Here is a 24,386-nt window from a genome sequence, read left to right as displayed (position 1 = left end):
AAGGGACTTGTACTGGGATGGCTGCCCCACTCCATGAGAAAAAGGTCTGGAACAGTCCAGAGAGGCTGCGCAGACCAGCAGCCAATCAGCAAAGGCCTGTGGAGAGCCAATCAGGGCAAAGAAAGAGGCAGCCAATCAGGGCCGGGCTGGGCCCTTTATGAAGGCTGCCTAGCAAAGGAGAGGGTAGTCTCTTCCTGATTAGCAAGGGAGGAGGACTGGCTCCTGAGGGAAGGAGGTAGCACCTTGTACAGAGCAGTGTTGGGCAGGCTTGGGGGAGCAGAGGAGAGCTCCAGCCCAGTTACTTGCCAGGCTGTGGCCCCTGCTAAAAAGGATCAAGAAGGTGCACAGGCCAAAGGGGAAGTAACTTAGGGATGATAGGCATACAAGAGGGGAGAAAAGGAGCAACAGAGGGAGGCTGCTGCTAGAGGATCCCTGGGTTGGGACCCAGAGTAGCAGGAGGGCCTGGGTTCCCCACTCCCCCCCACCCCTTGCACTGCACCTGGCCATGGAGGAGTGTGGCTGAGACTGATTGCAACTTGCTCCTGAGGTGAGAGACTAGACTTCGGGGTTGTGCTTGGCCACTGAGGCAGGTGCAAGCTGAAGGACTGTTGTTACCCCACACCCCCAGAAGGGGAGTGAGAGTGGAGTAGTGGACACTGCTGGACACCACCGAGTGGGGAGCAATGTGGTTCCCAAATCAGCAGAGCAGACAATGGGTGAGACACCATGCGTGGAGGGCACTCCTCAGCTGACAAGAGCTAATTCCTGGAGCAACCAGCAGGAAGTGCCAGTGGTGGTGAGTCAAGACCCTGTTAGAGGGTCTTTTATTCTTATTTTATGATACGTTAGTGGATAATAGTGGGCTATGCACTACAGCTACAGACATGTCCTTGTATGACAATATAATAGTTAGTTAATTTTTTATTTTAAAAATCATTAAGGGCAGCTGCTACTGAGTACTGTTTAAAATATATGATATTCTCTAGATCAAAGTGTCTCCTGGTCGTGTTGTAATTAACAGTTTGATGCACTGAGAAAGTGTCATTGTAACACAATCAGGAGACAATTTGTTTTAACATGATGACCTGTGGACCCTTGGCTCTTATTCAGCCAAAACTCCCATTGGCTCTTTAAAAATAATCTTAATAGAGTGCAAAATAAATGAAAGTATTATAGGTGACTGCTTGTGGGAGGTTCTGTTTAAACTATGTGATGTATATTTCATGGGAGGAATTATGGTGCATTCTTTGAAAGAGAGTCTCTTCTGAACAGTGATTTGATATAATTTATCTTAATTATAAGAGTAGTAGATAATCTCTAATAGGAAAACTAAAAAAAACACCGGATACTCTAGATTCAATGGCATTCCCCGGAGAATACTAAGATGTGCTTTTACACAGTACGTAGGCAATAATAAATACAATATACACTCTCTCTGGGTGCATTGTGAGGCACTGAGTGCAGTTTCCTTTACATAGTCTTCTTGAATGCAGATCTCGTATCTTGTGGTTTTTAACTAAAAAATTGATTAAGTAACCAATTCAATATAAATAAAAAGAAATGATGCAGACCATCTCATTGAAATCTTGGGGTATAGCTTTTAGGTCACTATTTTAATTCAGTTCAGACTCCAGTTCAGCAAGTCCTGCTATCTTTGGACTGCTGTTTGGTTGTCTGTCTGGCAAATAACTGATATCAGTACACTTTAGTGTAAATGGATATTCGTATGAAAAATAAAAGCTACTATCCTCACACACACCATCAGGTATCTCAGTTGACACTCAGAGCAGATGCCCAGGCTGAATGGGCAAGGAAACAGAACTACTCTCACTTTACAGGGCTTAGATACAATGTAGATAAGTGCCATAGTAAAACCATGAATTGGTAGCTAGATACACGACCGGCAACAGTTCTTCCATGTCAGAGGTGGAGTAGCAGGGTTATAAGTGTGGGAAACCGAAGAGGATTTGTCACATTGTGATATGTCTGTGGTTACTCTTCCAACTTTATCAGCCCTTTTTATGTCTAAATTGAAGCTGGGGGTGTAATTTCCAGCTCAAGTAGGCCTATCCTCACTAGCTGTGATCAAGCTAGAGCACTAAAAATAGCAGTGTAGCTATGGCAGCACGGGCAGCCTGAGTACTATCCCGCCTGAAACCCTGGCTATGTTCTAGGGGCTGCTAGCCCATCCTGTCTCTTGTGCCACTGCAGCTATGCTTCCAAGTTTAGCATACTGGTTCAGTCAGACCTAGTGTGTGTATGTCTGTCTGAGCTGGAAATTACACTTCCAGTTCCAGTGTACACATCCCCTCAGATACAGCGCTGATAGAAGTGGTGTAAAGCCTCAGATGTTCTTATGTTCAGATAGAAAAGCATATTTGTCCATGTTAATAGTGAGGGAGCTTACACTGCTGCCAGCCACATGTGCATACATAAATAGAGGGTGCACAATTTCCAGTGTTAATCTGGCACTTCATATTAGCACTAAATGTACATTGAAACCAAACTTAAGTCTCTCAGCTTTTTACTCTCGATTTGGGATGAAGGGGAGGTTACATAACTTTTAGGCATTTGTAAGTTTTCCAGGCACCTTTCCCAGACTCCGTTGGCTACTTTCTGAGGAGGTGAGGTCTTGTTATGGCAATTGGAATCAAAACTGGTCTCCAATCAGAATGCTTTGAGAGCAGCTTTTGTCCTGAATCAATGTTGCAAGTGGATCTGTGTTTTCATGAGCTCCCCTGGCTCTGCAGAGGGAAAAGGGCAAGGCTCACAAACAAATAGTGTTGAAATATTATAGGAATTAGTGAGTCCCTCTGGTATTGTGATTTCCATGAAGCTGATTGCCCAATATGGGAATATGGCAGAGTAGGGGCAGTTATCCTCTGTAGGAGGGGGTAGTCTGCAGTGCCTACAAACCACTCTGTGGTCATTGCTGATACAGATTACTGCCCAAGAATAGGGACCATATTGTTATTACTATTACATTTCAAGTGTACAAAAGTGTGTTAGGCACATGCCCAAAATGAAAGAGTCCCTGCCCCAACCTACTTAAAAACTCAGTTCTGATCTGGTGAGGAACATGAACAACCAACAAAGGGGGAAGGAATGGCCAGAGCTAGAATACTAAAATATCTTGGTTACAAAGAAGGGCCATAATCTTGGCATGAGCTCCACACAGGCAGACCCACACACTATGCCCATGCAGCTCTCTATCTTCTTGAATGGAGCTTAGCATGGGCTCAGGGGGCTGCCTATATAGTGTCTGATCCAGAGCCCATTGAAGTCAGTGGGAGTCTTTGCATTCACTTCAGTGGGCTTTGGATCATGCCCAGAGTTCATTGCAGAGTCATGGCCTTAGGCCTGTACACATCTCGATTGTTTATGTTTTAGTAATATCTTGTATAAGTAACATGGCAAGAGTGAGTCCTGTTGACTACATTCTGTGGCCTCAGAATCAAAGATGCACATTCTGTTCAGTTTCCTATAGCAGCCCAATCACAGTTGTACATATTGTCTAGAAATAAACATAACAGTACGTGCCAAAGCATCAAAGCACTTAATTTTTGAACCATCATTTTATAATAAACAGTTTCTAAATTATAGGTAATGATAAATAACAGCTCCAAGAATATTCCTAATTACAAACCTCAAACATCATCTGGTACATTCTATTCTCTCTAGTTTAATTGACTTTATATAAACTCCAAACTGGATTTAAGCTAAAGTAAAATTAAAGCAAAGAGGCAACTATTTAAAAGTTTTATTGAAGATCAAAATCTATGAACAGATATTCAGTCATCATTACATACTGACTAAAGAGGGAGAGTTCTCCTTCTGCTTCCTCCTATCTGGAGAGAGTACAACTTTCATACCTAGAGGTGATCAGAACATTAGTAAAAAGGTCCTGTGATTTTTTTTCCCCCTCCCACACCCTTTTTGATGTCATTTGAAAATGTAAATCTCAGTTTGTCAAGCAGCTCTAGTCACAAAGCCATGGCTGTAAGAGGTTTGAAGGACTGGAAGGATCTTTGTAGTAGCAGATCTTTCAGTGTCTACTCCCAAGCTTGATTATACAGGAAATCCATTAGAGGCAGGCCTCATGCCTTGCCCTCAAATTATGCCCCTTGCACAGTGCAACCATAACCATTCTGCTGCAAGACCCTTATAAAAACGATAGTAAAGCTATTACCCATTACTTTTTATACATTTGTAGAGTAAGTCTGTAGAACTCTGGTAAATTTCTATAGACCCCCGTTTGGTTTCTTTCGGCCAGATTCTCTGCTGGAGACTTCGATGCAGGAACTGCATTGATGTATATAAACTGATGAGCTGACCTCTACAAGACCTTTCCATAAAGGGAGGATTTGCCATCTTGTGAATAGTCATCCCTGAGTTATCTCTGAGCCTGAGCCTTTTAAAGCCTGGTGAGTTATCCCTGACCCAGAGAGTGTGATGAGTCATCAGCGGCAATTATCTACAGATCTGGTGATAGGCCCCACAGCATTTAACCATAGTTCAGCCAACTGATCCCAATGCATGTATGTAGGCTCCTAATGGAAACAGTCTCTCCACTCTGCTCAATGTCACCATCTGGTTGGGAGCACTCCTATTGCCTAGCAGTTCTGACAAGATTGTCTCTCCCTGCTCCAGCTTGCTTTTGCTTCTGCTTTAGCCTGTGCCTTCTTCCATTTAAGGCAGCCCCTGCTCCAGCCTGTTGTGACAGACCCATTTGTGGTTCATTGCTCTGTCAGCAACTCTTGTAAGATCTGATGTACTCATCTGCACCTAACACACTGGTGCCATGATTTTATTTAAAAGGTGGCATGTAATATATTGTTTGAAATATAAGAACACATTGGCCACTAATGCCACTGTGGAATGTTAGTAACAACTCTGTGGGTGAAATGATGTGTACTCTGATATTATATCCTGGGGACTGTACACGGACAAAGGTGACAAGACAGGTTTCTTCTATATAAAGAGGCAAGACAACATGGTAGCAGATGCCCTATCCAGGACTGGGAGTGTGTTGTGGTCACCCTGAAAGTAGTAACCCAGGCTGGTGGCAGCCAGAGTGGGGCTCCAGACAGACTGCTGGGGTCAGAGCTGCTGAACCAGAAATGTCTAGCACACACCAATCAGGGTGTGACCTGCATGCTGGTAGGATGGCTGCTGTAGCTCCCAACCTGGGATGCTCACGTAGCATTGTGAAGCACCCAGGGTTGCAGGGCAAGTGGTGATTCAATCTCTCACTGGTCTGGATAGCACCCCCGTCATGCCTGCATCTGCTCCTGCCTCAGCCAGCTGCCCTGCAATTTTGACATATTGGTATTTCAGTTGTGGAAATACAAAACAGAGTGGAACACATGCATTTTAACAGGTGGGTTACATGGATGAGAAATCCTGTAATTTTAGTCTTTTTTTTTTCTCACCTGCATAACATATTGTTTAAAATGTGCTCTTTTACTATGTTGTGCATTTTTCACAAAATATATTTCCCATCTTCCCACTACCAAACGATGGTTTGGCAGGATGTGTTGGCAGGCTGAAACTTCCTCAGGATGGACAGTCATGTTTTCACACAGTGCACTACAAACAAATGGCCAGAGTGGCTACAGCTGGGGAGAGCACTCGGAAGCCTGGGCTAGGCTGGTATGGCTCTCATCTGCCTAGTGCAATGTAGAAGCCTGTACATAGGTATGAAACCTGGGTCCAGAAATTCTAAACCTAGGGTTGATATTCAGTGTAGATGCTCCCACACATGCTTATAAACACTGAGCCTGTGGGCTCCTGTCCCACAGGTCCTGTGTTTACATTACATTATGGCCTTAATCAAATAGAACTTCATTTGCACAATCAGCTATGGAAAGTGCAGCACCAGGTTCTAATACCGTTGTGCTGCCAAGTCAGTCTGATACTTGAGCTTGTGCTCTGTTCCATTTTTTTCTCATTTCAGTTGAACTGATAACTAGAAAAGGGGGGGAAAAAAAACCAGATGAAAAATGCTAGCATAGCTCCTACTGTGTTCATATTTTCTTTTACTGCTTGTAAAACTAGAGGGGGAAAGGTGCTTCTCCCATGGTAGGTTTGTCTCTAATGTTGTCTGGTGGCCAGTTCTGTGACCTTAACTGCACAAAGCAATATACAATTTCAGTCTAAGGATTCATTTAAAAAAAAATAAAGGAAAAAGAAGTACAGATTATGTTGTTGAACTCTGCAAGAAATAAAATTCCCTCTTAAAACTGAAACCTTTCAGATGATAACAAAAGTACATTTAATAACTTTATCTTCTTACGGTGGTATGTTTTTAAAAAGGAAAATGGACTTTTTTACCCAGTGCTTCAGAGTGTTATTGTTACTGCTTGGTAGCTTCAGTGAAGCCTGCCCAGTATAAAGACCGGGCTCTGGGTGGTCTTGCCTAATGGTTAGGGTGGGAGTCTGGCTTAATGTTTGGAAGAGAGGTAGCCAGCCTAGTGGCTGAGTTAGAAGCCAAATAAGTCCAGAGAGTGAGACAGATCTGAGAGCAGGCATCAGAAGCTGGACATCAGGAATGAAACGGGATAAGATGCAGGAGCAGGGATCCAGAGTGAGGAATAGAGCAAGAAGGGAGTGGGGAGCAGGATCACAGCTGCAGGTGTGGAACACTATTGAGCAGCCAGGGACCAAGACCTGCTGCAGAGTTTAACAATGTGCCCGATCGAATCTTCAGCCAATCAGGAGGCTACATTCATTAACTGAATAAGCTGAGGGCAAAGAGCAGGGTCTGGGTGCAGGTGTGGGCCCTTACACTTAGTACGGCAAAACTGTAGGGGCTTTCAGCTTTTACTCTCTGAGAGATGCAAATGGTCTAGGTCCCAACCTGGTCCTCAACCGAGAACACAGACCCTGGGTTTGTCTACACTGCAGCTGGGAGCGTGCTTCCGAGCTTGGACAGATAAACACATGCTAGGTCTGCTCAAGCTAGTGTGCTAAAAATAGCAGCATAGGCGAGGGTAGCATAGTGGAAGTTTGAAGCTAGCTGCTTGAGTACATAGCTAGGTATCTGGGCAGGTCTTACTCAGGTGGCAAGCCGAAACTGTCATCTCCAGCAACGCCACTATTTTTAATGCACTAGCTTGAGCAGAGCTGGTGCATGTCTGTCTACCCAAGCTGGGAAACACACTCCCAGCTGCAGTGTAGATGTACCCCTGCAGTGTGATGGGGGCCCCAGGGTGCAGCCTGGACTGTGGGACCACTGAGCCCTCTGAATCAACCAACTGCCTGTCTCACTCTCACACTGTGATGCTGACATCAAGCTACAAACCCCCTGCCACGGTTGCATGTTCACTAAGTGCTACAGTGGCACAGCTGCACCGGTGCAGCATTGTAAGTGTAGACAAGCTCTTAATGCAGGTGCTCCAAAGCAAGGAAATACAGGTGGCTACACTATCCCTTGTGGATATGCTAAACAGTTTACTTTCTCCCACTTCAATAATTGTTGCTTTTTGATTGAAGTTGTACATGCACATAAAATTGTTCTCCTTCCCTGTCTGTTATAATGTTAATGTCTTGTATGGATTGGAGACAGAAAGAGATGACCATTTCCCCAGAAGCTGTTACGCCTACATACAATATTTTTGTAAAAAATGCTCTTTTGTCTCTTTGCTGTAGTGAGGCAGTCTCATGATGCTGTCTACGGGGAAATAACAATACACAATTAAACCTGAAAGTTCTTCCTTTCACTCCTCCCTCTTTCTGGAAGGCACTGACTGATGGATAACTCAAAATTCCACAGCACAAGCAGTTGTTTTAATAATAAACGTGTTCTCTTTACTGTAAGGAGGGAGGGGACACAATCACCAAGATCCTGAATAGGAATGCAGTGTTCATTCATTGAGTCACTCAGGGCTCGGTACTAAAACACTAAGTCAGTGTAATTATTTTTGACTCATACTAGCAGGTGGGGCTAATTAGCTCTGATTAGGATATAAAGGCAGTGGGGAGTGTCTCATTGGCCTGACAGAACTTTAAGGCAGGAGGAGGTTGTGGTGAAACTTAATCACAACATGTCAGTTTATTTCTGAACTCTCTGAATAAAGCTAATTTCCAGGAAGGGGTTTGGATATTAACTGTGGAGGTACATCTACACTGCAGCTGGAAGGGCGTTTCCCCTCTCTACCTCAGAGTAGCACCCTGGAACCCCCATATTCACCATGGTGACATGATTGTGATATGTTTTGTACAAAGTATGCCTTGTGAGGTATCATTTTAAAAGTTGTGATCTGAACATTAATATCCTGTTGGAATGTATGTGTTATCATTGTATATGAAGTATTGCTATGTGCGTTACTGAAATATGTTGTGAGGTTGGGAACACCCATAACCAGCCTTTCAGTTACAACAAAGGAGTAGCCATTGATAGCCAGACAGTGCTAAGAGCTCATCAACACACAAATCAACTATTTTAGAGACTTCTCAGAGGAGGCACGCATGCCATGGGGGCAGACTTAGGGCTTGTCTACACTAGCACTTTACAGCACTGCAACTTTCTTGCTCAGGGGTGTGAAAAAACACCCACCTGAGTGCTGCAAGTTTCAGCGCTGTAATGTGCCAGTGTAGACAGTGCATCAGTGCTGGGAGCTGCGGAGCTCATGGAGGTGGTTTTCCATCTTGAAAAACAATAGCCTCTCTGTTATTCCAATTTTCCAAATCCATATCACTGCATCAACTCAGACTAACTGAAATAACATTTATTTTATGTTTGGCCCCTGTCATACAGCCTCCGGCCTTCTCCCTTATATGATAGTTATGTTTCTGCTCAGCAGCTTCTTATGTGTGGAATATTTTATTCTTGGTTCATTTCTCCCTCTAACTGCATTGGTTACTCAATAGTATTACCCAGAAAAAAAGAACCAATGTTCTTTTTCTTTTCTTTTCTTTTTTAATTAAACTTTGAAGAATGATTCCATAGCCAGAAATTTGGTATCTCAGCCAGGTAGGGTCACTGCTAATAAGCACCTTTGTTGTCAAACATCTGTTTAAACCAACAAGTTCACAAATAATGACATGTTTTTAGCAGCCTCATATAAACCTGCTACACTAGTGCAGAATAACAAGTGAGTGCCATGATAGTCTGAGGATGCATAAACATGGGCAAGTCTGTGTTTTAACAGCTCACATTGGCAATTTTCAATTAAAATGCAACAGCGGCAATCTATAATCTATTTTCTTTGGGGAAATAGTGATACAAAGAAAATAATATAGAGAGATGATTATAAGGAGGCATATTATATCCTAGCTTGGGATGGAAGTATGCATAGACAATTAACTGCACAGCAAGGAGTAATTTAGAAAGCTCTCACTCTACGATTACAGCTTTATATATTCTCAAAACTGTTCAAATGGGCCTGATTTTGCAGCTGTGTAAATTAGGAGAAACCCCAATTAAGTTAAATAACTAGAAGTGGTGTAAGTGAGTAGAGTCAGGCCCTATACATATCTAAAGGGAAGAAACTAGGTCCTTAGATAGTTGGAGCATAAAGGATGTTGGAAGCTACCTTTACCCTTCTCCTCCTCCCGTCACCAACCAATCATGTGCCACCGTGACTCAGACATAGCAGAGATTCTGGCCTCAGGACTGAAGTCAGTGTTAGGATGGAGGTGGAAAATGAGAAACATTAAAGTGACATAAATTGACATTTACTGTACATTTGCACAGTGCCTACCAAAATGGGGTCTGACCTGGTTGAGGCCTCCAGGAATTACTGTAATACAGCTCTTTTTTTAAATCATAATAGTAGGAAACCAGAAAAAGAGAGATCAGAAAGAAAAGAGTAGAGGTATTGTTTTCAAAGATAAAAAGGGTAAAGAATTGATTGAGATGGTGATTGGAGGGGCTTTTCCAAAGCCAGAAAATAAATAAGGAGATTAATTATATGATTACACTCTATGTAGGGATCACTTCACCACTCCCCAGCAAGTGGGCAGAATGCAATTACCCACTTGTATTTTATTGGGGTAACTAGATAAGTGACACACAACCCTGCTGTTAGGAAAACTGACCTGAAAACTTCATATACAACAGGAGATCAGGCTTTTGGTTTTATATCTTCTCCAAAACATTGTAAATAAACAAAATAAAGTATTGACTTTATTAAGAGCCCATGAATTCACATATCACTAATTATATTATACCAATGGACGCTGTTGTAGACTTGGAATGAGCACAGAATTTGTATTTGGGGCAATGCTTCTTTACTGTTCAGCTCATTCCTCAGTGCATTTGTCTGTCTCTATTCAAACATAGCTACAGGCCATGCTCTTCTGTTACATGCAGTTGAACAGATTGTCTTCATATGTTTCTTAAATTGTAATACAACCTGCTTTGCTGGCAATTATAATATGAACTGTCTATTCCTTTTCTCTACCATTTAATTTTTCATCACAAGTACATAGCAGCAATAGTCATCTGTGCCATAGTTAGATTGTCTGACTAGCTTGAGAGTGGTCACATTATCACCCTGACAGATGGACACTGGTATATTTGGCAACAAGACTCTCAGTGGAGAAGTGCAAATATTTTTCATTGTAATCAAAGGAAGGTGTCATTGCTAATTCAACATTTGGGTGGATGAACTATCAAAATATAGTTTATTATTGGTTTATCTGTCTTTTGACTAACCCCAAGAGAAACAGCGCAAAAAAAATCTACTGTGGAGCTGACATTCAGTTAAATAAACTGTTAGATCTGAAACTCATGTCATTTACTTAAAGGGAGTAATAACATTTTTCTAAATAGAGGGCTTACATCATAAGGACCAGAAAAACAGATTGCTACTGTTGTGTATTTGGTTGTCATGGTTTTTGTTGCTATGGCAACTGAGTTAGATTATTATGGGTTAGCTCAACCGGTTTCAACCGGCTGAGTGAGCTCTCTGTATATCTGTAAATAAAATGGAGGTTTTGGTTAGCTGCCTGCTCTCTGGCCTCAAGTGATTGCTTCCTACACCAGCTGCCCCAAGGATATAACACTGGCGACAAGGATGGGATTCGGTGCTGCTCCAGTAACAGAAGGAAGTAGAAGTTAAGGTAAAGAACAAACAAACAAAAAAAAGCTGCTTGTTTGCACTGACTGTGAAAGTGAAACTAAAAATCATGGCTACTCTGACCAGGCCCCTGGAGCCTTTTGATGAGAATACAGAGCAGTGGCATGTGTATACTGAGCGTTTTGAGCTTTTTGGTATTGCAAATGACATTACAGAAGCGAAGAAGGTGCCAATATTCTTAACTGTTGTAGGGGCTAAAACCTACTCTCTGCTACGCAGCTTACTACACCCTGTTAAGCCTGAGACTAAATCTTACAGTGACATTGTGGAAATCCTGGGGTCTCATTTCTCCCCAAAACCACTGGTAATTGCTGAAAGATATAGGTTCCACAAAAGAGACCAAAAGGAAGATGAAACAGTTGTACAATTTGTAGCCATTTTAAAAAAGCTAGCAGAACACTGTGAATTTAAAGAGATGTTAAATGATGCCCTGTGTGACAGGTTAGTGTGTGGCCTCTGCAGTGAAGCTATACGGAAGCGCCTACTGACAGAGGCTCAGCTTACATTACAGAAGGCTGTTGATATTGCTGTCTCCATGGAACTGGCTACAAGGGAGGCACAATACATCGGTGCATCCCCTAGGGTGCAAAAAGTGTCACAAGAACTGACCCACAAAACGGTGCAGAGTCAAGAATGTTACCGCTGTGGTAAGCTGGGTCACCAGGCATCAGAATGCTGGTGTAAGGACCTGGTGTGTCGACACTGTGGCAAAAAGGGACACATTGAGTATGCCTGTAAACAAAAGAAAAAGAGGCCTGTGGTCTGGCCGACAAAAAGAGGAACCTTGCATACCCTAGAGCAGACCCAGGATGATCAAGGTGACACCTCCTCACAAGAGGAAGTGCCACTGCATGTTTTGTCTTTGGCAGCGGGCTCACATGAATACTGGGTAACCCCTTTATTGGAGGGCAAACCTATACGCATGGAACTAGACACCGGTGCAGCTGTCTCGCTGGTTCCTGAGACTGTGTATAAGGAAAACTACAGCATCTTCCGCTTAAGGCAACAAAAACTGTTCTGAAGACGTATACAGGTGAAGCTGTGCCCATGTTGGGCACTATTGATGTTAAGGTGGAGCTCAATGGACAGGCGGCTAAATTGCCACTGTTTATGGTGAGAGGTGACTACCCAGCCTTAATGGGTAGGTCTTGGCTTGGGAAGATTCAACTGAACTGGGCAGAAGTGCACCGGATGACTAAAGAAGAAACCAGTCTAACCCCTATTCTAAGGAAACATGCTGCTGTTTTTGGAGATGATTTGGGAAATATGAAGGGAATCACTGTGACATTGAACATTAAACCTGACAGTCCACCAAAATATCTGAAAGCCCGAACTGTGCCATATGCCATCAGGCCAAAAGTTGAAGCAGACCTGGAGCGCCTGGTCACCAATGGAGTCCTAATACCAGTTACCCATAGCTCATGGGCCACTCCTATCATTCCAATTGTGAAGAAAGATGGCTCTTTCCGGATTTGCGGTGATTTTAAAGTCACTGTCAACCCAGTGTTGTGTGCAGAGCAATACCCGCTTCCCCGCATCGATGACCTCTTCGCAGGCCTGGCTGGGGGACAAAAGTTCAGTAAGATTGATCTGAGTCAAGCATATTTACAGATGCACGTCGATGAAAAGTCCCAAGAGCTGTTGACTATTGTGACTCATAAGGGGCTTTATCGATACTGTCGCCTACCCTTCGGAATAACATCTGCTCCCGCCCTGTTCCAGAGGGCTATGGACCAGATCTTGTGTGGCTTGTCAGGAGTTCAGTGCTATCTGGATGATATCCTGGTCACTGGAAGAAATGAAGAGGATCACTTAAAGAATTTAGAGGCTACCCTACAAAGACTGGAAGAGTATGGCCTACGAGTTCGCAAAGACAAGTGTGAATTCTTCAAGCCCTCTGTTGAATATTTGGGACACATCATTGATTCTGCAGGTCTTCATAAGGCCCCTGCAAAAGTTAAAGCTATTGTGGAGGCTCCCCCATCTCGAAATGTAAGCCAGCTGCGCTCGTTTCTAGGACTCCTGAACTATTATGGAAAGTTCATCTCACAGTTAGCCACACTGCTAAAACCACTTCATGAGCTCCTTGGGCAGAACAAGGCCTGGAAGTGGACTGAAGCCTGTGATGTTGCGTTTAACAAAGCTAAGGATGCATTGCTAAATTCTGAAGTTCTAACGCACTTTGATCCATCCTTACCACTGCAATTGGCCTGCGATGCCTCCCCTTATGGAGTGGGAGCAGTCGTGTCACATATTATGCCTTCAGGAGAAGAGAGACCTATTGCTTTTGCTTCACGCACTCTAAGCAAAGCAGAAACTAACTACGCCCAAATCGAACGTGAGGCATTAGGAATTGTTTTTGGAATTCGGAAGTTTCATCAGTACCTGTTTAGGCGAAAATTTACTCTTCTCACAGACCATCGACCTCTGACATCAATTTTTGGACCCTACACAGGCATTCCCCCATTAGCTGCTAGTCGTATGCAACGTTGGGCATTGTTACTTTCAGCACACACATATGAAATCAAATATCGGAAATCCACTCTGCACGGCAATGCAGATGGCCTCTCAAGGTTGCCTTTGCCGGTCAAACACCAAGATAGTGCCCAAAAGGAAATCTTCTACTTTGAACAGGTAGAGAATACACCCATCACTGCTACTCAGATAAAGAAGGCAACTCGCGTTGACCCAGTATTGTCCCACGTTATGGACCTGGTGATGCATGGAAAATTCTCGACAAACCTCTCCGGTCTCATCCGACCTTGTTCCCTACATGTCCAAGCGGACGGAGTTATCGGTCCAATCTGGTTGTTTGTTGTGGGGGAGACGTGTCATTATTCCACCACCACTGAGATCACAGATGTTAGAACAGCTACATTCCGGTCACTGTGGAATAGTGCGCATGAAGGAAATTGCACGAAGCTATTTTTGGTGGCCCCGACTGGACAGCGCTATTGAAGAGAAGGCAAAAGCTTGTATGTCATGTCAGGGTGTGAGGAATGCACCCCAGTGGGCACCCCTACACCCATGGGACTGGCCTGAAAACCCGTGGCAACGTATTCACGTTGACTTTGCTGGCCCCCTTGAAGGAAGCATGTTCTTGGTGGCAATAGATGCCCATTCTAAATGGCCAGAAGTCTCTATAATGCAGTCCACTTCTGCAGAGAGTACTATCCAAAAACTACGAGGACTCTTTAGTCGTTTTGGTCTGCCAGAACAACTTGTGAGCGACAACGGACCGCAGTTCGTTTCTCAGGAGTTTCAAAATTTTATGAAGGCAAATGGGACACACCACATCACGTCAGCACCATATCATCCGTCCACCAACGGATTAGCTGAAAGATTTGTGCAGACAATGAAAAACGCTTTGAAATCAGCAAGGGGACAACACTCCATTCAAAAGCGTCTGGATACCTTTTTACTTTCCTACAGAAACACACCTCATGCTACGACCCACGCATCTCCGGCCTTTCTAATGATGGGACGACAGCTGCGCACTTGCTTTGATCTGCTGAAACCTTCTGAACCCCGACAAATTGTGCAACATCAGCAGCAATATCAAGTCATCAGACGGGCACCCAGAGCAAAAGACCGAACCTTTAGCCCGGGACAGCCAGTTTTGGCTCGGAATTATACTTCCAGAGCTAAATGGGTTCCGGCCACAGTCATCACTCAAACAGGACCTGTTTCCTACACAGTCCGGACTGCAGAGAATCTTACCTGGCGGCGACATGTAGATCAGCTGTTGCCAGGTCATGCCAGTCCTCAGGACCCATCTGCAGTTGAGGGGTCTGACTTCACCTCTTCTGGTGAGGGACCGAATCACGAGTCACCTGTTTCTGACTGTTCTCCTCCATTACTGCCGGCGGCTGAGATACCCCTTTGCCCAGCACGAGCTGATACCACCTCCTCACCTGTTCGTGCTGCGGACCCTGAGCCCCTAGTGCTTTCGGGTGCAATAACACCAGAAGTTCGCCGTAATCCACCTAGAGACAGAAGGCCTCCTCATCGGCTGGATCTTTAGCTAGGGCGAACCCACGGTTATGGGGCAAAATAATCCCCAGGGTTTAGCTGGGAATGGAGGCAGTCTACCCTCCTTCTCTAGTCTAGTGTGTGTTTTATTTAAGGGATGTTCTTATTAGGGCGGGAGGAATATGTTGTGTATTTGGTTGTCATGGTTTTTGTTGCTATGGCAACTGAGTTAGATTATTATGGGTTAGCTCAGCCGGTTTCAACCAGCTGAGTGAGCTCTCTGTATATCTGTAAATAAAATGGAGGTTTTGGTTAGCTGCCTGCTCTCTGGCCTCAAGTGATTGCTTCCTACACCGGCTGCCCCAAGGATATAACAGCTACAGATACACTACAATCTGCTTCCATAAAGATTGAGCATGAGAATGGCAGACAATTTATGCATTCAGCGTATGCAAGAACAGCATCTTCCATGCTAATAGAAGATATTTTCTGTGGAAAGTCTCATTTATGAATTAAATGCATAGTTTACCCCAATTGTGATCTACAGATTTCCTGAGAACTCACTGAATACTAAGGGTACGTCTATACTACCCCCTGGATCAGCGGGTAGTAATTGATCTATCAGGGATCGATTTATCGCATGTCATCTAGATGAGATAAATTGATCCGTGAATTGATGCCCATACTCCACCTTGGCAGGAGGAGTAAGTAGCATTGACAGGGGAACTGCGGCAGTCGCCGTAAGGACAGCCAGGTAAGTCGAACTAAGATACTTCGACTACACAAATAGCGTAGCTGAAGTTGCGTATCTTAGATTGATTTTCCTCCCCCACCCCCGCCCCAGTGTAGACCAGCCCTAAGAGTGACTTTTTATTGATGTAGGTACTAAATGTAATAGAAGTTATAAATCAAATATTTGTATTAAATTCATAAGCTCTCTACTAAATATTAAAAGTAAAAATAGGAAAATAGTTATATTTTCTGTGGAAACATCTTGTGCAGTAGAGAGAGAAAGTTGAGAGAAATCATAGTGAAAGAAAGGAATGAAATAACATTGAGTAGTTCCTTTGGCTGCAATGGTATTACTTTCATTCCATCAAGCTAAACGTATATCAGTCTTTGCAGGACTGAAGTTTACTTAGATTATTTAGAATTTTTTCTCTTGTTTGGTTTGGTTTATTTATACTGGTCTCTAATAGTTAAGCTTGATTTATTTTTACACCTAATCTTTAGAAACTATAAAGTTTGTCAAAATCAAATGTTTATTTTGTTAGGATTTATGCATTATTAAACAGATGGAAATCAAAACTGGATTTGTGAATAATTCTAATCTTATACTTATAGCTTTCATAAATATTCCAGTCTGACAAGTCACACTGGAATAAAAAACAATGAGGCACTGTAAATGTCTAGATCAGGACATCTGGTTTATGGGGCATGATAAAAGATTAATGAGAAGTGTGCATTAATTAACAAAACATTTTTCAGTTGTAAAGTTGGTTCTGTCAGTGAATTTTATTCAACATCCTGAAATGTGGAAGGACTAGAACAAGACAATGCTGCTCATTTGATGTTATAACAGATTTTTTTTTTTAAATCCTTCTTGTGTGGAAGAATTTGAAGCACAGAATAAAGACTTCATTTAGCCCAAGTTTGAAGAGTGCCAGACCTTAGGCCTTCTGAGGATTCTATGCAGCTTTCATTCTTTCAGTAGATCTAGAGAACCACAAAGATGACTCTAAGGATAAAATTACAAAGCACTGTTTGAAGAGATGAGGAGAAAATTATTTGGGGTGTATTGAGTACTATTCTTTTGCACAAACTGAAAGTTATCCAACACTGTAAGGGAAAAAGATTTGGAGAACAGATTGAAGCAATACATTCCCCAAAAGGAGTAGAAGGGGCTGATGCAGACAATCTAGAAACAAATAGTACGCTATGAAGAGGGGATATGGATTGAATTTTAGGGAATTGAGATCAGGAAAAAGGGAATCCTGCTTTATTTAAACCCATAGACTGAATTCATGGGACGGGGGCGGGGCGGGGGAAGAAAATAAAGCTGAAAGTCAGTCTTCAAAACAGTACTGTGGATTCTGTCACACTGAGGAGGTCTTCAACACACAGGGTGGAGACAATAGATGAGGAAATGATTGGTATGATCCAAAGGGCTAAGCCCCTCTTGGCAGTAACTGCAATAATGGCTATTTTAAAATGAAGCAAAATGAGTGTAACGGACATGCTATAGGTGCAGAAATGGGGGAATAGAACATTGAAGGAAATGTAACTAATATGGAAGTGTAAGATAAAGTGGAGACTTTGCTTATTTTAAAGACTCCTGTTAGTAGTTTTCCTGCCACAGCTTCCTTTCTCACCCTCAGGACGCAAGTTACAACCATTTGTGTGTCAAGTGAATTCCAGACTGGTGCAAGTGTCACTACTTTACCCCTTACACCTATTTTCTCATCTACTTGCACAAAGGGCCAACATCTCCTCTTGGTTACCTTAGTGTAACTCTCAAGTGACTTCATTAAATCAGTGGTGGTACTTCAGCTTTGCACTAGTATCACAGAAAGCAGATTTTTATCCTTTAGCATGTAACACATGCCAGTTTATGGAACTGAAACAGGACTTGGCTCACATTTCCTTGGGAGCTGTGCCCACCCACGGCGTGTCTGGATTTTTCCCTCTTAAGTAACCAGGAAACTCTCACTAATACTTTAGATTTCAGGATTTCATGTATCTTGTGTCTTTATATAGTGCCAATCACTATAATAGCTAAGGCCCAGAGATATATACAAAGATACCCCAAGGGTATGTAGGCACCTAAATAACTTTTCAGATTGGGACCTAAGTGCTGACAGCTGGGGCCAATTTAATCTCTGGTGTTAACCTAATGTAATGAAGTCAATGGGAGTTACCCTGGGGCGAATTTGGTCCCTGAAATATAAAGGAAAGCTCCACTGAATTGCTCAATATTTCAATAGCCATTTACTACTTACATGGTTTATGAAAAGTCATTTCCATGAAGAGAAACTCAGTTTGAGACAAACCTTCATAATTTCATTCTTCTCACTCAGAAGTCTGCACTGCAAGTATGTGTTAATCACCTAAAACTAAACATTAATCCTATTAACCTACTTCCAGCGTTTGAAGCTTGTTACGTTACATTAATGTAATAGCAGTAAAAAAGCCCCTCTCCCTCCACTTTCATAAACGTTTTATTCCACAGAAAGCTATTCCCTTGTCGCTGGAGGGTTCAATGTATTTGCAAAATTGAAAGTTATTTTCATTTGTATCCATTTAAGCTCAGTGATAAAAACCTCTCTTTTCTTCTTGTAACCTATAATGGGCTATCCTCCAGGAATCTGCTAGCAAGCGCTGGAGCAAAGAGGGGAATCTCTTGAATCCTTGCCAGCTTGAAGTCTTAAGGGAATGATCCTACTGAGAAATATTTCTGCCCTTAATCAAGATTTGTATTTATTTATTTGAGAAGGACTGACTCCAGAGTTAAGTGCAATTCTACTCTGAGAATTGATTGTTAAAAAAAAGTCAGAAAACAAATCAATCCACAGCCTTTGTTCTCATGTGTTCCAAATGAGATCTTTTAAATGTAGGTACTAAGTTTTCACTGTTCTTCTGCTGTTAATACAGTAGAACAACCACATCTCAAAGAGTGAAGTGGATTCTGTTTTTAGTGATTTGTCACCTATTTAATTTTGTACTAAGGTCCAGAAGCAAGGCAAAACTCTACATTAAAATAATTGGATTGCAACAGTACAAATGATGGCAGTCTCATGAGTGTGGACTGTGACATCTGAGAGAACGTACGACCTCTTACCAAAGTGTCTGGCACATTGTGGGAACCCCTGGAAATAAATAAACGTGGGCTGCAGAATCTTTGATGGTGATATACAGGCTAGAAAGAATGCAACTTGACTTTCCAGTTGCAAATGAGTATAGTTTGTTCATAAAATGAAAACTGGTATGTTGATAAAATTAGACTGAAAAAAATCAAGCAAATAAATATGGACGCTATCAGTGTGCCTAGTTACAGGAGTCCATTCGCTGAGCACAACAGCAAATTTGGGATCTTATCTTATAGATGCTATCGTGAGTAGTTGAATTGATTATTGCTAATGCGTACAACATGCTTCTATCTAGGTATTCCAGGCTGGTGGAATCTTCACAGATACATGACTGCCTGCCAGAAAAAAATAAGTGCTCACTGGTTCATCAACGTTTCCATGAACTTTCATTAGGGAATCCCTGCTCTTCTAGCTAGTGCTATCATTAGGGCCTTGTCTCTAGAAGAAAGTTACACCAGTTTAACTTAAGGTGTGATTTTTAAATGGATTTAGGTAAACTAGTGCACAAGGCTGTGTGGACACTCATTTCAGTTTAAACCAGGCGTATTTTGGTTTAGTTCAAGTCAGTTAGGAATCAGTTTAAACTAAACTGAACTAAGAATGTCCCCACAAAGGTCTGAACCAAATTAAGTTAAACTGGTGTGACTTTTCTCATGCTGACAAGGCCTAGGAGAAATTCAGTGCTCACACCCAACCCTGAACAACTGCCCCATCTCTCAAGAGAGAGAACTTGGATATCACTGTACTCTTTCAGCAGCACAATCTTCCTACCCCTGAAACTGTGGTCAGGCTGAGACAAAATGTTCACATACAGCAGGTGGGATACATCTTTCTCCTTAGCAAAAATTCTCTGAGCCCAGAGCATATCTTAAAATGTTTTTAAAGGGGAAATAAAAGTCACAGTGCTCATTGAAGACATAGCTGTGACCTCTGTGTGCACCATAATAAACTGACCTCTGTCCCATTGGAGCAGTACTAAAGTAATTCAGGATTTAGAATCCACTACCACATGTACGTTCACTTGTGTGGCATGGTGCTATCTCTGCCATCACTGAAATCTACTATGGGCACCTGGGCTCCTACTTACCCTAAGGAAGGGAATGAGATTGTTTGTGGAGAAAAGAGGCAGAGAAATTTGTAGGGAAGGTAAGTAGAGAAACTGCAAGACTTGAATGGGGAAGAGGGAGCTGATCCTCTACTCCACTAATTATGGCCTTGGGACAAGCTAAGGAATGGCAGATGCCATGATCCACCTCTACATTTAATACATAGATTTCATTGCCAGACCATCACACCACCATTCAGTTCATTTCCATGTGGCACAAGCCTTTCAACACTGAAATGAAGGTGGCACCTGTACTTCCTCCCCATCGGATGTAACTCTGTCATTGTCATAGTGGAAGTACCACGATCCTTCTTCACATTTCCCTTTTCCATCCCCCAAGGCTGTAACCCCCTTAGTGCCAGATCCCAGGCACTACCTCCCAATTCACTCTGCACTTGCTGTAACTCTGTCAGTACCAGAGCACAGGAATCATATTCTCCTGCCTCCCATTCATGAAGACCATGAAAAATCTAAATTCCACTTGCAGAACTGGTTGCTTTATAAGCATTTGCAGCCTCTTAGTTTTCATCTATTGATTTTTTTTGGTTTTTAATAGAGAAAACTAAGGCAATTCTAGACAAAAAAATGTAGGTAAATTTAGAGTTAATGCCTTAAATAGTTAATTTAAAACATTAGATCATTTTACTTATAACAGTAATCAATATTTGAAAGCCAGACAACTCAGTAATGATTTCACAACCTTAAATCTAATCTTATATTAACACCCAAATTCTGCCTTCCTACCTCTTAATGCCAACTACCATACTTCATCTTCATTTCCCATACAGAAATAAGAACAATTTCATACCTATCTCATACTAACCACAGACCCAACTCTAGCTGATGGCAAACCACACCATTCTCTCCTCTTTTCCGTGTTCCCCTGTAAAAACAACCCTCTTGGTGCAATTCATCACTCTGTGTAATCTGTTCTGCTCCAGCCACCCTATAATCTAGAAACCTTATTGTGTGCACCTCATATAATTCTAAAAGCCAGCTCTCCAGAAACCAGTCTTATATGCATCTTTACTTCATCCACCCTTCCCCAAACTATGAGAAATTAACCTAATCATTCTACACAGGCTGAGTTGTGCATAGCCTGTAATATAATTTCAATATGTCATTAATTTCACTTATTTGAAAAGCTTTTAAAGTTGTTTGAATACTTAGTAATTTTCATCATGAATGTCTGGTTAGATGAACAGGGCAGAGAGGATACAAGGTTAGGATTCAGATTGTTTGTGAAACTTTAAATCTCACTTTCCTGTCTTTCAAACCTCCCTGACCCCCCCTGAATCATACTCCGAAACAGTAATGTTTTCTTGGACTTTGTCCTGTTGAGGCGTTCTGAGAGCTAGGTTGATTATCATCCATGTGTACGCCTGGAGGGAAGCATAACTCGATGTTCCACAGTAGTGTATGAATGGGTGTAGTTAGAGCCAGTAGTCTATTCCAGTGGTGACTTGTTGACTTCCATAGCAACCAAGCCTTGGAGTGTTCAGAGCTATAGCCATAGAATGCTGTGGAGGGTTTTGTTCACAAATATTTTTTATCATCTTTTTGTTTATATAGAAACACGGGCAATGAAAATTCTCAAGCACTTGCAGTACGAGTAAGAACACTCCTGGACTATGGCAGTAAAAATGATATCTAGGTATGTTGTGCTACATGCTGCCTTCATACATTTCTAGGAACTTAAAGAGAGTGCACATAAATATGGTGTTGTGCATTCAACAGGCAATGGAATAATTTTTTTATTATTATTTGGTTTCTTCTTTTCAGATTGTGCATGAAGATCAACTTAGCATGACAGGAGGCATTGCCCCAGGCTCAGATATGCTTGTTTTCTGTATATGTTCAGTGAAAAGGAAGCCAAGTGTTCAAATCCATCCTTAGCCTATTACTAAGTGTTCTTCGGCTAGGTCTTGTACTGTGCGGATGGACTAAGATGGATTGCAAAAACCAAGTCCTTTTATTCCCTGCAGTTGAATGGCCCCCAGCTGTTTTCTTTCTTTCAATATGCTCTTCCTAATACCTCTTTCCCACACTTAAAAATCCCAACACCAGACCCAGTAGCTATGAAACATACCTCTGTGCTGGGTTCCAATTGCAGCTGATTTCAAATCTTACCCATTCTGGTATGTTTATCCTTGAGACTTATGAAATTGGATTTCAGTGTTACTTCTGTGCCCATCAGAAAAAAGGCCTCCTGTTAGCCTAACAGGCTTTTCAAAGGTAGAGGGGCCATTGTGGGATAGAATTGGTGATCGTGAGACCAGGAGTTGGGGCCTGTTGAGGGGTTGGGGGAGAATGACAAGAGCCTTATTTGAAAGTTGTAGGACGACAAGGTAGAAACTGTGGCCTTGCTGGGCGACAGAACACTGGAGTGTGTGTTAAAAGCACAGCCCTGCGATATGGATTGTGTCACATGTAAAGGGGTGCCACCCTAACAGTATCTCCCAACAATGCTGGTCTAGCCAGAATGTAGAGGAAAGAGCTGAGGATATCCCCATCTTCCCAGCTTGCAGCAGGAAGGCTAGCACCATTGTCTTTGCTAGCCAGGAGGAGTCTTTCTAGGCCTTGGGCTCAAGAACTGCTATAGTGCCTGGCCACATGCAGAGGCGTGTAATTGGGGGAAGAGGGAGACTTCTTGCACACCCATGCACGCCCTGACACAATCTGTACCAGAAAGAAGGTTGAGGAATTCTTTTGTGAATTGATCCAAATCTGAAAAATGACTTGGGTTCAGTTTGTGGGAAAGCTAATCTGATTTCATATGGTTCTTATTGTTCCTGAACCAGTCAGCCTATTTGTACCCTTAAACCTGCAATGAACCCAAGCATCCTACAGAAAATCCTACATGACCTCATAAGACTGCCTAAAATCCACTCCCTCCAAGGGCTCCATATTCCCAAAGATTGAGTTCAAATCTCAACACAAAAAATGACTACTTAATTATTTTTGAATTAGCAACTGTTTGGAACCTCTTTTAGTACAAATTCAAACTACTAATGTTCATTTCCTAGCCCTACCTGCAGAGAACTTCAGATGATGTGTTTCCATTTAATTTTCTCCTTTGAAAGCTGAGTACCTATGGTTACCTGCATGATGGAGGTGATAATATATATTCCCAGAAGTGATAGCTGCAGTAAAGAACTATACTTGCTGTGAAGATCAAAGGATCAGCTATATCAAAAAGTCACCAGAGCTGAGGAGAGCACTTTACTACTCAAAATTCCTTGCTGAGGTATCTGTGAGCTGTGGAGGAATGATGGGAAAAAAGCACTGTCCATGCTGTGCTAGAGAATCAGCAGGACATTAATTTGTTGTGTTTTATTTGTAGGCTAGGAAAGTCCAAATAAGCCTCATGAATTATCAATGGGAAAGGTTATCACTATATATAAATGCACACAATACTTGTTCACTCCAGTTCAATGTGGACATTGCTGCACTGCAGTTTAAATCTTTACATTAGTTTTCTCCCCCACCCCTATTTTTCCTTTTTATTTTTTGATATCTCAAATGTAACAAGTAATGGCCTGGCTTAAGTGAAAAATTATTTGGGTTTCCAACAGGGTGGACTAATATCAAACAGACAGCTCCATCTAGTGGTATAATTAGACATCATTTTGAATTTACACCATTGTCTTGTTGCACAAGACACTCCTAGCAAGAAATTATTTTGGCTAAAAACATTTGTCTTAACTGTGGTCACAACAGGTAGAAAACATGATTACTTAGTGAATCATATGTTACTTGAAATAGTATATACAAGAAACTATATAAAAGGTTTTTTTCATCTATACATTCTTTTAAAAGCTGCTGAAGTTGTGTGATGGTGAGAGCCATATAGACTGTATCTGCTGTTTAACTTTAAGACTCTATTTCCTCTTGTGTAGCCCTTTCCTCCAAGAAACATAATCAGAAGCTAGCACTATGAACAGCACTAGAGCAGAAGAAGACGTAATTCTCTAAAGATTCATATGCAGTTAAACTAGGAATATTTTAGGGTGCTATGTATTGATAGGATTAAAGAAGTGATCCAGTATGTTTGAAGTTGTTTCTGCTGAGTGGCAACAAAGTTTTAAAAAGAACATAGACTTAGCAAAACTGTTGTGTTCTTAGATAATTAAACAATGTCATTCTAAAGGTTACTGTTCTCCAACCAATTATCACTTCATTGTTTTGAATTACTTTTTTATAGATTAATTAATGTTGGGATAATAAATTTACTACATCCTGGATTTTAATAAAACATTTGATACTTTGGCTCATAAACTCTTACCTGACCAATTAATTCATATCAGCTTGGATATGAACACTGTCACATGAAATGAAAACCACCAGAAGGGCCACAAA

The 24,386-nt window shown here is 42.0% G+C and overlaps 1 long non-coding RNA gene across 1 annotated transcript; it reads left to right on the top strand.

Annotated features, from left to right (window-relative positions):
• The first annotated feature begins 206 nt into the window (after positions 1 to 206).
• Positions 207 to 24,061, top strand: LOC123344207. The gene is made up of 4 exons (XR_006572488.1): positions 207 to 796; positions 4,274 to 4,424; positions 21,600 to 21,681; positions 21,810 to 24,061. It is a non-coding gene; the product is annotated as an uncharacterized LOC123344207 (long non-coding RNA).
• The last annotated feature ends 325 nt before the right edge of the window (positions 24,062 to 24,386 follow it).

This window comes from Mauremys mutica, chromosome 1 (genome assembly GCF_020497125.1).
Source record: "Mauremys mutica isolate MM-2020 ecotype Southern chromosome 1, ASM2049712v1, whole genome shotgun sequence".
Classification (NCBI taxonomy): Eukaryota; Metazoa; Chordata; order Testudines; family Geoemydidae; genus Mauremys; species Mauremys mutica.
The sequence above is the reverse complement of the archived record's forward strand: the minus strand, read 5'-3'. Positions and strand labels throughout refer to the sequence as shown.